Below are 14,179 nucleotides of genomic sequence, written 5' to 3'. Positions count from 1 at the left end.
AAAAAAAAAGAAAAAGTTAATAGCTGCCTTGGCCTATTTAATGTTACTTGTTTTATATCACATTTTGTGTGTGTGTGTGTGTAGGATTGAAGCAAATAGGGTGGCAAGTGGACTTTAAAACAGTCGTTTTCAAAAGTCGGCCTGAAGGTTGCATTTTCATTTAGTACTTGCCTGACTGCTATTGGAAAAAAAGGGAAAAAGAGCAAAATTTTAATTTAATTCTACTATTAATATTCGTGAGAATTATATGGTGAGGAGAATGACAGGGATGTGTTCTGAGAATGTGTCATTACGTGGTTTTGTTGTGGGAACATCATAGAGTATATTTACGCAAATCTACATGGTATATAGCCTAGTACCCACCTGGGCTGTATGGTATAGTGTGTTGTTTCTAGGCTGCAACCCTGTACAGCATGTTACTGTGCGGAATGCCATAGGCAACAGTAACACAGTGGTAAGTGTTTGTGTATCTAAACATAGAAAAGGTCAGTAAAAATACAATATTATAATTTTATGGGACCACCATTGTATCTGCAGTCTGTTGTTGACCAAACATAGTTATGCTGCTTATGACTGTACTTGCCGAAGTGATTGTCTGTGTGAATTATATCTTTGTTCAGAAGGTTTGTCAGTTGAGAAGGTACTATTTTCCATGTGCAGTGCCAGGAACACTGAGATGATTATAACACAGTCCCTGCCATACGGAGCCCTTATTCTGCTGGAGGAAACAGGCCATTCACAAATCATTTCAGACCAGGGCTATAAAACAGAAATGTAGTTAGCTTTTAGGTAAGGTTGAGGAGAGACTGAGTTGGGGTGATAAAGGAAGGTTTCAGAGGTGGCTAATACCTGAGTCGTGTTGTAAAGGCTAAGTAGGCATTTATCTCATGGATTAAGGGGAACATATGTCAGTGTTTCCCAGCTGTGAGCCAACTCTCTCTTTATGATAATTTTGAGGATTTAACTTGAGGTCCATAACTAAAAGTTGTAGATAGAAATGCACGTACACACCTACACATGTGCAGATGCCTGCATGCCAGTAACTAAAAACATCTGCCTGGGGAATAGTTTTTTACTGGGAGGGCACCAGTCCACGTGATCGAAATCTCAAGGCATAGCTTTTTTTTTTTTTTTTTTAAAAAGCATAGTGTTTTGAAGCCATGTATTTTTGACCTTGTATATAACAGAATTATGAAGACCTTACAAGGTCATGTAGCATTCTTCACAACATGTATGATAGGATCTTCATTATATGAACAGAATGTTTATGAAGACTAGAAGATAATAAATATATGGAAAAGATTCGACTCTGCAGGAAAAAAGTTAAGAATAAGCTACTGTGTTTTGATATCTGTATAATCAAAACTGATGACCCCAGTAGTTGTGAGGCTCATGAAATTGGTATTCTTGTACATTGCCAGTGACGTTATAAATAGGTATGACCGTTTTAGAAAGCAGTTAGGCAGCTGAGCTGTGAAATATTCCTACTTTTTTTTTTCTTCATTATCTGACTTCTGGGATACTGTCATAGGTAAGGTAACTCAGACAGTGTTAGTGTTCCTCAGTTTTACTTTAATTGTGAAATAGTGACTGCAACCAAAATGAATGAGAGTGGGAAAATAAAACATCACTGCTCTCTGAAACAAAATCACACAACACAGAAAATTACATGAAGGCAAAAAAAGCCAGTGTCAACATTGAATTAAAAAATTTGTTTTACACTGAACTTTTTTAGTACATCCAGACATTTAGAGCTCTCATTCAGTGCTGTCTGGCCACAAGATTTCATCACCGTGAGTCAGGAAGTTTTATCGAGTTTAGGGAAATAGAATATTAATATCTTTAATTGTCTCTAATTATCTCTAGACTCTCCTCCAGTTGTAAATAATAAGTGTGTTTTGATTCTACCATAAGGTTGCTTTCGGGGTGATCCACTTCAAAGCAAATGGTTTTTGTGGCTTTCATAGATCAGGTACCTGTGAAGATAGCAGATAGGAGAACATATGACATTTTTACTTTTTACGACATTTTAATGAAATGTATCTTTGAAATGTGTGATGGGGGAGAGGTCCAAGGTGGTAGTGGCATGTGTGGACCTGTTCCTGTTGAATTGTGTACTTTGTCCAGCAGTCCTGCTCATTGCCTCAACCTGGGGTTGCAGTTTCTGAGACTGCCTGGGAAGCCTGTGTGTTATGTGATACTTGGAAGCACTAACACTTCATGGCTGGCCAGCAGTTTGAGGAAGATTGGAAATAGGTTCTTGTAAACAGGTGTATAAATAGCATAAAAGCTGTATTTTAAAGGCTCAAATGTTTTCCACACCAACAGGCTTGATAAAATCATTTAATGAATTTATTGGTGTTTTGTTTTTTCAACATTAATCCATTCATATAAAAAATATTGAGTGGTAAGTACTTTTCAAGGTGTTAGGGATACAAAGTATACAAAATTAAATTCTTGCTTGCATGAAACTTACATCTTAGAATGTAAGAAAAACTCTACATTTTTCTTTTGAAGTTCTTGTCTAATTGATCTTTCTTTCTTTCTTTCTTTTTTAAGACAGGATTTCACTCTGTCACCCAGGCTAGAGTGCCGTGGTGCAATCACGGCTCACTGCAGCCTTGACCTCCTGGCCTCAAGCGATCCTCCCACCTCAGCCTCCTGAGTATCTGGGACCACAGGTGTGTGCTACCATACCTGGCTCATTTTTTGTAGACGTGGGATTTTGCCATGTTGCCCAGGCTGGTCTTGAACTCCTGGACTCAAGGAATCCTCCTGCCTTGGTCTCCCCAAGGCCTGTTGGGATTACAGGTGTGAGCCACTGCACACAGCCTTAATTATGAGAATTTTAGCATATGTTGATGAAATACAACAGGCATTATATACACTTTAAAGGTATTTGGATATATGAATCAAACCTTGTTCAAAAAAGTGAAATGTTTGTACCTGATGTGGTCCACTGGTGAAGGCACAGTCCCTGCTGTAGGGATGCAGTTAGGCACAGTCCCTGCTGTAGGGATGCAGTGAGTCCCTGCTGTAGGGATGCAGTGAGTCCCTGCTGTAGGGATGCAGTGAGTCACAGTCCCTGCTGTAGGGATGCAGTGAGTCCCAGCTGTAGGGATGCAGTGAGTCACAATCCCTGCTGTAGGGATGCAGTGAGTCACAGTCCCTGCTGTAGGGATGCAGTGAGTCACAGTCCCTGCTGTAGGGATGCAGTGAGTCCCTGCTGTAGGGATGCAGTGAGTCACAGTCCCTGCTGTAGGGATGCAGTGAGTCACAGTCCCTGCTGTAGGGATGCAGTGAGGCACAGTCCCTGCTGTAGGGATGCAGTGAGGCACAGTCACTGCTGTAGGATTCTTTTCTGTTTTTGAGATGTGGTCTCACTCTGTCACCCAGGCTGGAACGCAGTGACGCTGTCATGGCTCACTGCAGCCTCAAACTCCTGGGCTCAAGAGATCCTCCCACCTCAGCCTCTCAAGTAGCTGGGAGTACAGGTGTGCACCACCATCCCTGGCTAGTTGTTCAATAGAGATGGGCTCTTGCTATGTTGCCAAGGCTGGTCTCAAACTCCTGGGCTCAAACGATCCTCCTGCCTCGGCTACCCAAAGTGCTGGAATTTCAGGCATGAGCCACTCTGCCTGGCTCTTCTATAGGATTTTTGCCATTAATGCATAAGCTCAGTCTAATCATGAGAAAACATCAGACCCAAATTGAGGAACATTTCTCAAAATAATCAGCCAGAGTGTTTCTCAAACATGTCAACGTTATGAAAAACAAGAGTGATTTAGGAAGTATTACAGATTGGGTGAGAATGACACCGAATGCAGTGTAGAATCCTCAGTTGGATTCTGGCCACAGAAAGGGTATTACTGGTACAATTAGCAAAATGGGGCCTCTAATTAGTGAATGGCATTGGTATGGTATGTATTACCTAGTTACCTAGTTTTGATCATTGAACCGGGGTTATATAAGCTGTGTTAATAATAGGGGAAGATGAGTAAAGGGCATAGGGGATGCTCTGCAGCTTTTCTCGAAGTATGAAAGTATCTGAAAATGTAAACAAAGTAGAAATTTGCTTTTTTATTATTAAGATATCTTTATATGAAATGATATATATGTTAATTAGCTTATAACCATTTCATAATATATACATATATCAAAACATGTCATACATTAACTCTATATAATTTTGGTCTATTAAACCCTAATAAAAAAGAATAAAAGATAAAAGTTTATAAAGATACTGACTGACCAAGTGGGAAGAGAAAGAATACGACTGTTAGCTCAACAAAGCATAACAAATCTGAGTCCACAAGGAAAGGATTATATTTACTTCTTGGTGAAGTAAAGCAGTTTGCTTCTAGCAAAATGATCTGTTTATGACCTCTCTGTAGCACTTTACCAACAGCAGCTGACACGATGAGAGGTTTCAGTGGATTGGAATGGCTGTTTGGAAGCTAGAGTTTGTTGCATGCTTTCTCAAGCAAAGATCTTACAGTTCCTTGGCATAAGAACTCAGGGTATGAGTCATTCAGCTCTCCTGGAATGTGTCCTGGATAGTGTCAAGCCATTCCAAACAGCAGAAAGCATCCTCCTTTATTCCTTTTCACTCTGGTTGGGAAAGCTATCCCCTGATGCACCACCTGGAAAGCTTGCACTCTGCGGTGGAAAGGGCATCGTTTCCCAAACTGTGTACGCCGGGGGAGCTGTGTGGTATTTAAATCTTTAAGAGAAGCATAGCAATATTCAACATCTGTTGGCTACTGTATGAACTACTAGGTCAAGGCTGTTCAGTTTCAGTATTAAATCATACTGTGTTCCTTCGATGACATCCATGGGAAGTTTAGAATATGCTCACAAAAAAAGAGTAAAAAAGAATATGCTCACAAATTCTTTGCTGTTTCTCCCTTCAAAGGTGGATTCCAATTCTCCTCTTCAATATAGGCTGATTCACCTCTAGTGAATGGAGTGTGGTAGAAGCGACAGCATGTCACTTGAGAGATGGCTTCATCAAAGGCATTGTGGCTTGCTCCTTGCTCTCTCTTTTGGATTGCTCACTTTGGGGGACATTAGCAGCCATGTCGTGAGGCTACTCAAACAGCCTTGTGGCCTCCTGCCAGCAGCTGAGTCCCATGGCCAAAGATTCTCTTAGAGCTCAATATAATCTGTTTTATCTGTGGTTATATTCTTTACTTAATCCTGATACTGCTTTTGGTTTTTTCTCACCAATCTTTAGTTAAGTTTGTGTTTGTGTTGGCTTATTGCAGATTTGGTTTAGGTTCATTATTCTTTTAATTTTTACTTATATTTAGTCAATTCAATAATTTCTTTTTATCTGTATTAAATCTTTCTTTGAAATTCCTTTGAATTATTTTTTCTTTTTGAGTTGAACTATCTTTTATCTCATTTTCTTTTTTGTTTTGTTTTTGAGACGTAGCCTCACTCTGTCGCCCAGGCTGGAGTGCAGTGGTGTGATCTCGGCTCACTGCAACCTCCGCCTCCTGGGCTCAGGCGATTCTCCTGCTTCAGCCTCCTGAGTAGCTGGAATTACAGGCACGTGCCACCACCCCCAGCTAATTTTTGTATTTTTAGTAGAGGTGGGGTTTTGCCATGTTGGCCAGGCTGGTCTCCAACTCCTGACCTCAGGTGATCCTCCCACTTCGGCCTCCCAAAGTGCTGGGATCACAGCTGTGAACCACCGTGCCTGGCTTCATTTTCTAACAAGTTTAAGACTATGACTTTTTTTTTATAGTATGAATCTGGTTACATCACAAATATTTTGGTAGGTATTGTTTTCTTTGTGATCAATTTCTAAATAGTCTATTGTAATAATAGCAAGTTTTTATATAGCAGTTACTATGTGGTGGTGGTGTTTTGAGTGCTTTATTACATATCAACTCCACACAGTGAGCAAGGATTGGAGCTGGGATTTGAACCTTAGGCAGTTTGGCTGCAGAATTCGTGCCATTAACCACAGTGCTGTGCTGCCTCTCAGTTTGGTTTCTGTTTCCTCCAAATTGAGGTGTAATGGAAGTACAGTAAACTGCCCACATTAAAAGTGTGCAATTTGATAAGTTTTGACATATGAATACACCTGTGAAGCCATCACCACAATCAACATAAACATTTCCGTCCTTGCTGGGCGTGGTAGCGCACGCCTGTAATCCCAGCACTTTGGGAGGCCGAATTGGGTGGATCACCTGAGGTCAGGAGTTCGAGGCCAGCCTGGCCAACATGGTGAAACCCCATCTCTAATAAAAATACAAAAAATTAGCTGGCCATGGTGGCACATGCCTGTAATCTCAGCTACTTGGGAGGCTGAGACAGGAGATTGCTTGAACCTGGGAGGCAGAGGTTGCAGTGAGCCGAGATCATGCCATTGCACTCCCATCTGGACGACAGAGCGAGACTCTGTCTCAAGAAAAAAAAGGCCGGGCGCGGTGGCTCAAGCCTGTAATCCCAGCACTTTGGGAGGCCGAGACGGGCGGATCACGAGGCCAGGAGATCGAGAGACGATCCCGGCTAACACGGTGAAACCCCGTCTCTACTAAAAAATACAAAAAAAAAAAAACTAGCCGGGCGAGGTGGCGGGCGCCTGTAGTCCCAGCTACTCGGGAGGCTGAGGCAGGAGAACGGCGTAAACCCGGGAGGCGGAGCTTGCAGTGAGCTGAGATCCGGCCACTGCACTCCAGCCTGGGTGACAGAGCAAGACTCCGTCTCAAAAAAAAAAAAAAAAAAAAAAAATAACTAACAAAAAACATTTCCATCCTTACAGCTTTCCTCATGTCTCCTTGCAATTCTTCCCTTTTGCCATCCACTTCTGCAGCTAAATGCTGATCTGCTTTCAGTCATTATAGATTAGTTTGCAGTTTCTAGGCTTTTATAGAAATGGAATCATAGAGCTTAGAGTCTCTTTTGTCTGACTTCCTTCACTTCTTTTAGTGTATAGATTTTGAGATTCACCCCACACCTTAGTATGTTTTTTTGTGTTTTAATTATTCATTCCTTGTTATTGTTGAATAGTGTTCCATTGTATGAAAATACCACACTTTTTTTTTTTTTTCATTTACCTGTTGATGGACATTTGTGTTCTTTCTGGGTTTTATTAGAAAGAAAATTACCTGTGTTCAGCCAGACGTGGTGGCTCATGCCTGTAATCCCAGCATTTTGGGAGGCTGAGGCGGGCGGATCACAAGGTCAGGAGATCGAGACCATCCTGGCTAACATGGTGAAACCTCGTCTCTACTAAAAAATACAAAAAATTAGCTGGGTGTGGTTGCGGGTGCCTGTAGTCCCAGCTACTTGGGAGGCTGAGGCAGGAGAATGGTGTGAACAGAGATCGCACCACTGCACTCCAGCCTGGGCTACAGAGTGAGACTCCGTCTCAAAAAAAAAAAAAAATTACCTGTGTTCAGTTGTGTAAGGCCTTTCTGTAGACACGTTTTTATATCTTGAGTATCTAGGAGGGACTATTGAATGTTGAATGTTAAGAAACTACCAAACCGTTTTCCACAATGGATGTACCATTTGACATTCCTGTCAGCTGTGGACATGAGCGCTCCGGGTGCTTCACATCCTGACTAATGCTTGATGTGGGCAGGTTGTTTCGGGTTTTGTTTACCGTTTTAGCCATTCTAATGGATACAGAGTGCATGGCGGTTTTATTTTGCATTCCCCTGATAACGAATAATGCTGAGCCTTGTTTGTGTGTTATTGACAATTTGTATATTTTCTTATAAAGTATTCATGTCTTTGGTCTTTTCAAAATGTAGCATTGTATTGAGTTTTGAGTATTGAGTATTAACAAACAGTTCTGTATATAATTTAGATACAAGTCATTTGTCTGAAAGCAAGCATCCTTAACTTTGTTCTCGATCTCAGGGAGATACAATGAGACCTTCTATCATTTTGTATAGATCAGTTGTAGGTTTTTCTTGGATACGCTTTATTGACTTGAGTATTGCTGGTTTTCTAGATAAGTTACCTGAATTGGTTTTTGAGTTTTGCCACTTTCTTTGACATCTATAGAAATGATTATATAATTTTTGATGAATTACAAATGTTAAACTAAGATTGCATTCCTGGGGTAAAGCCTATTTGGTCATTATATATTACCCTTTTTTATGTATGTTGTTGAATCCTATTTGCCAATAGTTTGTTAAAAAATTTGCAACAGTAATCATGAGGGATATTGGTATGTAATTTTTTTTTCATGTCTATCAGATTTTACTATTAGGGTTATATAGGCCTTATATGATCCTTCATTGTCTGTTTTCTGAAAATGTTTTCTAAGATTGATGTTATTGTTTATTTCTTGAATATTTGATAGAATTCACCATTGAAGTAATCTAAGTCCAGAATTTGCTTTCTGGGAAGCTTTTTGAACACAAATTTTTAAAATATATAATCTATTTAGGCCAGGCGCGGTGGCTCACGCCTGTAATCCCAGCTCTCAGGGAGGCAGAGGCGGGAGGATAGCTTGAGCCCAGGAGTTCGAGACCTGCCTGGGTAACATAGCGAGACCCTGTTCTCCACAAAAAGGAGAAAAAAAAAAAGACCAAAAAAAAAATCTATTTAGATATAGGACTATTCAGATTTGTTTCTTCTGAGTCAGGTTTGGGAAGTTTTGTTTTTCAAAACTATGTCTATTTCATTTAAGTTGTTGAATTTGTTAGTATGAATTTGCAGTTTTCTCCTTTTAATGTCTGTAGCAGTAATTCCTTTTTCATTCTTGGGTATTGGTGATTTATGTTCTCACTCTTTTTTTCTTGATCAGTCTAATTAGAAGTTTGGCATTTTTATTATCTTCTCAAAGAAGGAGCTTTTGGCTTTGTTAATTTTCTCTATTGGTTGTTTTCTATTTTATTGATTTTTTTTTTTTTTTTTTTTTTTTGAGACACAGTCTTGCTGTGTCGCCCAGGCTGGAGTGCAGTGGCGCGATCTCAGCTCACTGCAACCTCTGCCTTCTGGGTTCAAGCAACTCTCCAGCTTCAGCCTCCTGAGTAGCTGGGATTGCAGGCATGCGCCACCGCGCCCAGCTATATTTTATTGATTTCTATCCTTTTTTTCTTTATTTGGATTACTTTGCTCTCCCATTCTCCTTTTTTCTCCCTAGTTTCTCAAAGTTGTGGAACCTGAGATAATTTATTTTAGATCTTCTTTTCTAATACAAGTACTTAAAGCTTTGAATTTCCTTCTAAGCACTTCTCTAGCTGTGTCCTGTGAATTTTATAGTAGCTGGGAGTATAAGTGCATGCCACCACACCTGACTAACGTAAAAAAAATTTTTTTTGTAGAGACAGGGTCTCACTGTGTTGCCCTGGCTGGTCTTGAACTCTTAGCCTCAAATCATCTTCCCACCTCGGCCTCCCAAAGCTCTGGATTCACAGGCAGTATCCACTCTGCATAGCCTAGTTCTATCAGTTCCTTAAAGGAGAGCATTAACATCTGCTATAATTTTAGAATTGTCTAGTTCTCCTTTTAATTTGTGTCAGTTTTTCTGCATGTATTTTTTAGCCTCTATTATGTACATTTACATTTATAATTATGACTTCCTAATGAATTATTGCTTTTATCATTTAAAAATAATTTTTGCCAAGTACAGTGGCTCACGGCTGTAATCCCACACTTTGGGAGGCTGAGGCAAGCGGATCCCTTGAGCCTAGGAGTTTGAGACCAGCCTGGGCAACATGGCAAAACCCCATCTCTTCCAAAAACGCAAAAAAATTAGCCAGGTGTGGTGGCACACACCTGTGGTTCCAGTTACTTAGAAGGCTGAGGCGGAGGATCACTTGATCCTGCAAGGCAGAGGCTGCAGTGAACTGAGATCATCCACTGCACTCCAGCTTGGGTGACAGGACAGAGTGAGACCCTGTCTCAAAATACACACACACACACACCCCCCAAAGCCGTAGGAGAGGAACAAAACAACACACACACACACACACACACACACACACACACCCCCAAAGGAACAAAACAGGCAAAACATGGAAACTCATCCAGTGCAGTTGCGCGCGCACACACACACACACACACACACACACACACCCCCAAAGGAACAAAACAGGCAAAACATGGAAACTCATCCAGTGCAGTTGCTGCTTCAAGTTTCGCCTCCCTCTCAGTTCACCTGCTTTTGTTGACTTTCCAAATCTTTAGGTCGTTGTTGTACTCTGTCCAGAGTTTTTAGCTATAATCAGTTAAAATGGGATGGGTTGTTCCACTGCCATAACAGAACTGGAACCTCTGTCCTTTTATTTCATTTTGACCCAGGGATGATTTAGAAATATGGTTTGAGGTTTAATTTTATTTCCAGGAGGTTATATTTAAGGATACATCCTTAAACTGACTATTTATTGCTACAAATGATACAGTCTACCAAGATTTTTTAATTTTATGAAGCAAAACCTTTTTTAAAAATATAAAACAAATCCTTTAATTTTTCAATTGTTTTAAAAAACAATTTTATACTTAAGCCAGCCTTGAAGATAAGTACAAAATTTACCCATTTACTTTAAAAAAAAAAAAAAAAAGACAACTCAAGCACCCACTGTGTGCATAGCACTATTCTAGGTGCAATGAGAGGGAATCTTAACCTTAGAAATATGAGTCCACTTTCTGGAATTGTATTATCTCCTTTTTCAGAGAGTAAAAATAAATAAAACCACCTTCGTTTACTACAGATCCGCCCCATACCACTTCTGGTTCACAGAAAAGCTAGTTTCTGCCAAATTAAAGATGCAATGAACTCAGTTCCTGCTTTTCCAAAAATGCAAAAGCAGAATTCCTTTTCACTAAAAAAGTAAACAGTTTTCCATGCATGGGCAGTTTGTTTCTAGTAAGTATTTTAAAAAAATTTTTTTCCTCTAGCTTTTCTTTAAGTTTTCTTCCTCTCATATTGCCTTTTCTTGTATAAGGCAAACCAGGTATCTTTTTATGCTGTTTTTCCTTTCCTAAGAAAAGGATTGCATCTTGAAGACAAGCCATTTCAAGAGTAGTGATAAAAAATAACATTAAAAAAACTTTAAAGGTGAGTCACTTACATCACCTTGATAAAGTAAAAAAAAAAAAAAATAAGCAGTTGGCACTAAGATAGCTAATTCCAAATATCTGTGTCCGAACAATTTTAAAAACTGTTTATTTATTTTGTAACAGTGTACCCCAGTCCAAGGTAACTATGTTTTTTTTTTTTTTTTTTTTTTGAGACGGAGTCTTGCTCTGTCGCCCAGGCTGGAGTGCAGTGGCCGGATCTCAGCTCACTGCAGGCTCCGCCTCCCGGGTTTATGCCATTCTCCTGCCTCAGCCTCCTGAGTAGCTGGGACTACAGGCGCCCGCCACCTCGCCCGGCTAGTTTTTTGTATTTTTTAGTAGAGACGGGGTTTCACCGTGTTAGCCAGAATGGTCTCGATCTCCTGACCTCGTGATCCACCCGTCTCGGCCTCCCAAAGTGCTGGGATTACAGGCTTGAGCCACCGCGCCCGGCCGGTAACTATGTTTTTTAAAATTTTGGCCAAAAATATTCAGAAAAACCCTTTCACTTCAACCTAATAAAAGTGATATCTAGAAAATGTGCCACATTATTAAGTCTGTCTTAAAAAGTTCAGATTCTATAGCATTCCTACGGCACAGTGTTCTAGAAGACAAATGTGCTTCTGTTGGCTTGTGTTAGACACGAAGCAGCCATGACAGGCTTCAAGTGAGCCCCGACAGGCACCTTCCTCCTGATGCTGTGGGTGCAAGAGAGGAGTCAGACGTAGGCACCCCGGGCTGCATGAAACTCTGTGAGACACTGTACCAGCTGCTGAAACTTGGGCCTCTCCCCCGGATCTAAGGCCCAGCAACAGGCCATCACAGCAAATGGTTCATCAGGACAGTTGATTGGCTGGGTTATTCGGTAACCATCTTTCAGGTATGCGGCCATCTCGAAGGGGTCAGCGTCCACGTAGGCCATCTGGCCCAGAGTCATGAGTTCCCACAGCATCACTCCAAAGGCCCACACATCACTAGTGCTAGACAACTTGTTATTAACCAGACTTTCAAGAGCCATCCAACGAACTGGCCTGTTTTCATTGTCCCCCAAACAGTGATAGTCCATGGAGAACCAGTCTCTGGAGAGGGCGTTGTCTGTGATCTTAACTTGAGGTGTGTCATCAGTGACACAGTTCCTAGCAGCCCGGTCTTTGTGGATGACTTCCCTTCTGGCCAGGTAGCGCATTCCACAGCAGTCTGAATAGCCGTGGGTACCAGGTCTTGTTGAGAAACTGCCTGTGGCTTATTGGCCTCTACGAACTTACACTGCCGTAAAAACAAGTTAAGATTCCCCCAATTCATGTAAGGCAATATCGCCATGGGCTTTTCTCCTCCTCCCATACACACGAGTAATAGGAAGAAGATTCCTGTGATGAAGACCTCGCAGCTTATCACTTTCAGCGAGCATCGTTACCTGAATTTCAGAAGCTTGACCTTTAACTGTTGTGAGAAATGCTTGTTTTTCTTTATTTGGATCTATTCCATCTATTAAAATCCCGTGGAAAATACGCCCAAAAGTACCTTCTTGGAGTACATCTTTTAGAGCTATCCTCTCCCTGGATATTGCTATATCCTTCACCTTGGCTTTGGCCTCCAAAAGAGTGACACTTCTCAAGTCGTTCTTCTCTGTCCGCAAGGTAGGAGAACCTGAGGAGCTGGTGATAGGAGTCGCATTGTTGGGTGTGTCAGCCCTCAGATACTGGGTCGTCTGGGTGGATGGCTGAGACAGCCCTTGGGAACTACTGCTGGCATTAATGCTGTCATCCAGTTCAACCCTTTTCATACTATGAAGGTGCAAAACAGCTAATATTATTGCTACGAGAAATATTACTGCACAACAAACCCCTACCGTAATATAAAACACACACGTAGAAGTGGCTGTAACTGCATGTACAGGACCATTTTTGGTGCACATTTTCCTTGGTTTAAAATTTAAGATGGTAAAATTCTTTGAAGAATTTAGTCAAGTTGAGTTGCATTAGTATCGTAACTTCAGAATCTACTTCGCCAGTGTACAGGAAAGCTCTACCCAAAACACTGATCAGAATCTACTTCGCCAGTGTACAGGAAAGCTCTACCCAAAACACTGATAAAATGCGTGGAACTTCCCCGCGAACGGAAGTGTTGACCTGGGGCATGTCCATTGCCAACCCATTGTCCGCTTGGAATCCCAGCTTCTGTTCAGCCTTGGACTTCGCATGCCAGGTGAAGTGCAGGACATTAGTCTCACTGGGTACTAACAGATTAAAGGATAGAGCGTAGTGACTAATAAGGTCATTTCTCACATAATAAAGTTCTGCATCAAGACCGATCAGCCGGCGCTCCTCGTCCTCACTCAGGTCGACGCTCATGCTGGGCCCCCGCGGCCGTCAACTGCAGCTCCGGGGACGGTGGGGCCTCCGGGAGGGAGGCGGCCCCAGCCCGGCCAGGCGGCCGCGCGCCGCCCCGCCACCCACCCCTGGCCCCGAGCCGCTCACAGCCCCGATCCGGGGGCGGCTGCCCAACACATCAAGCCGCTGGCCCGTGGCAGCCAGTAGCGTCTTCAGACCTCCAGAGCGCGCCGCGGCCGCCTCGGTGGCGTCGTCCGGAGTAGGGGAAGCAAAAACTTATGTGAAGTAGATTAAGAAAAAAAATAGGGCTGGGCATGGTGGCTCACACCTGTAATCCCAGCACTTTGGGAGGCCACAGTGGGCCGATCACGTAAGGTGAGGAGTTTGAGACCAGCCTGGCTAACATGGCAAAACCTCATCTCTACAAACATACGAAAATTAGCTGGGTGTGGTGACACACTCCTGTAGTCTCAGCTACTTGGGAGTCTGAGGGAGGAGAATCGCTTCAATTGGGACATGGAGGTTGCAGTGAGTGGAGAATGCGCCACTGCACTCCAGCCTGGGTAACAGAGTGAGACTCTGACCCAAATAAAAAGAAAAGAAAAAAAAAGTTGGAAACTCAGAATTTAATTAAACCAGAGTCGTAATAGGAGATTCCAAACACCTTTCTCACCTTTTCACAGATTAAAAATAGAGGATTAAAAAAACAAAGTCAGCCAGGTGCTGTGGCTTATGCCTGTAATCCCAGCACTTTGGGAGGCCAAGGCAGGAGGATTGCTTAAGGCCAAGAGTTCAAGACCAGCCTGGGCAACATGACG

General features: G+C 42.0%; 1 protein-coding gene, 1 long non-coding RNA gene and 1 pseudogene across 19 annotated transcripts in view; 2 read left to right on the top strand and 1 right to left on the bottom strand.

Annotated features, from left to right (window-relative positions):
- ANKFY1 (ankyrin repeat and FYVE domain containing 1) overlaps nucleotides 1–14,179 on the top strand; it is a 103,932-nt gene that overhangs the window by 27,671 nt on the left and 62,082 nt on the right. The window lies entirely within an intron of this gene.
- Nucleotides 105–10,502, top strand: LOC144335282 (uncharacterized). The gene is made up of 3 exons (XR_013406012.1): nucleotides 105–2,711; nucleotides 9,680–10,004; nucleotides 10,093–10,502. It is a non-coding gene; the product is annotated as an uncharacterized LOC144335282 (long non-coding RNA).
- Nucleotides 11,607–13,405, bottom strand: LOC721524 (tyrosine-protein kinase RYK pseudogene; annotated as a pseudogene).

This window comes from Macaca mulatta, chromosome 16 (assembly GCF_049350105.2).
Source record: "Macaca mulatta isolate MMU2019108-1 chromosome 16, T2T-MMU8v2.0, whole genome shotgun sequence".
NCBI lineage: Eukaryota > Metazoa > Chordata > Mammalia > Primates > Cercopithecidae > Macaca > Macaca mulatta.
The sequence above is the reverse complement of the archived record's forward strand: the minus strand, read 5'-3'. Positions and strand labels throughout refer to the sequence as shown.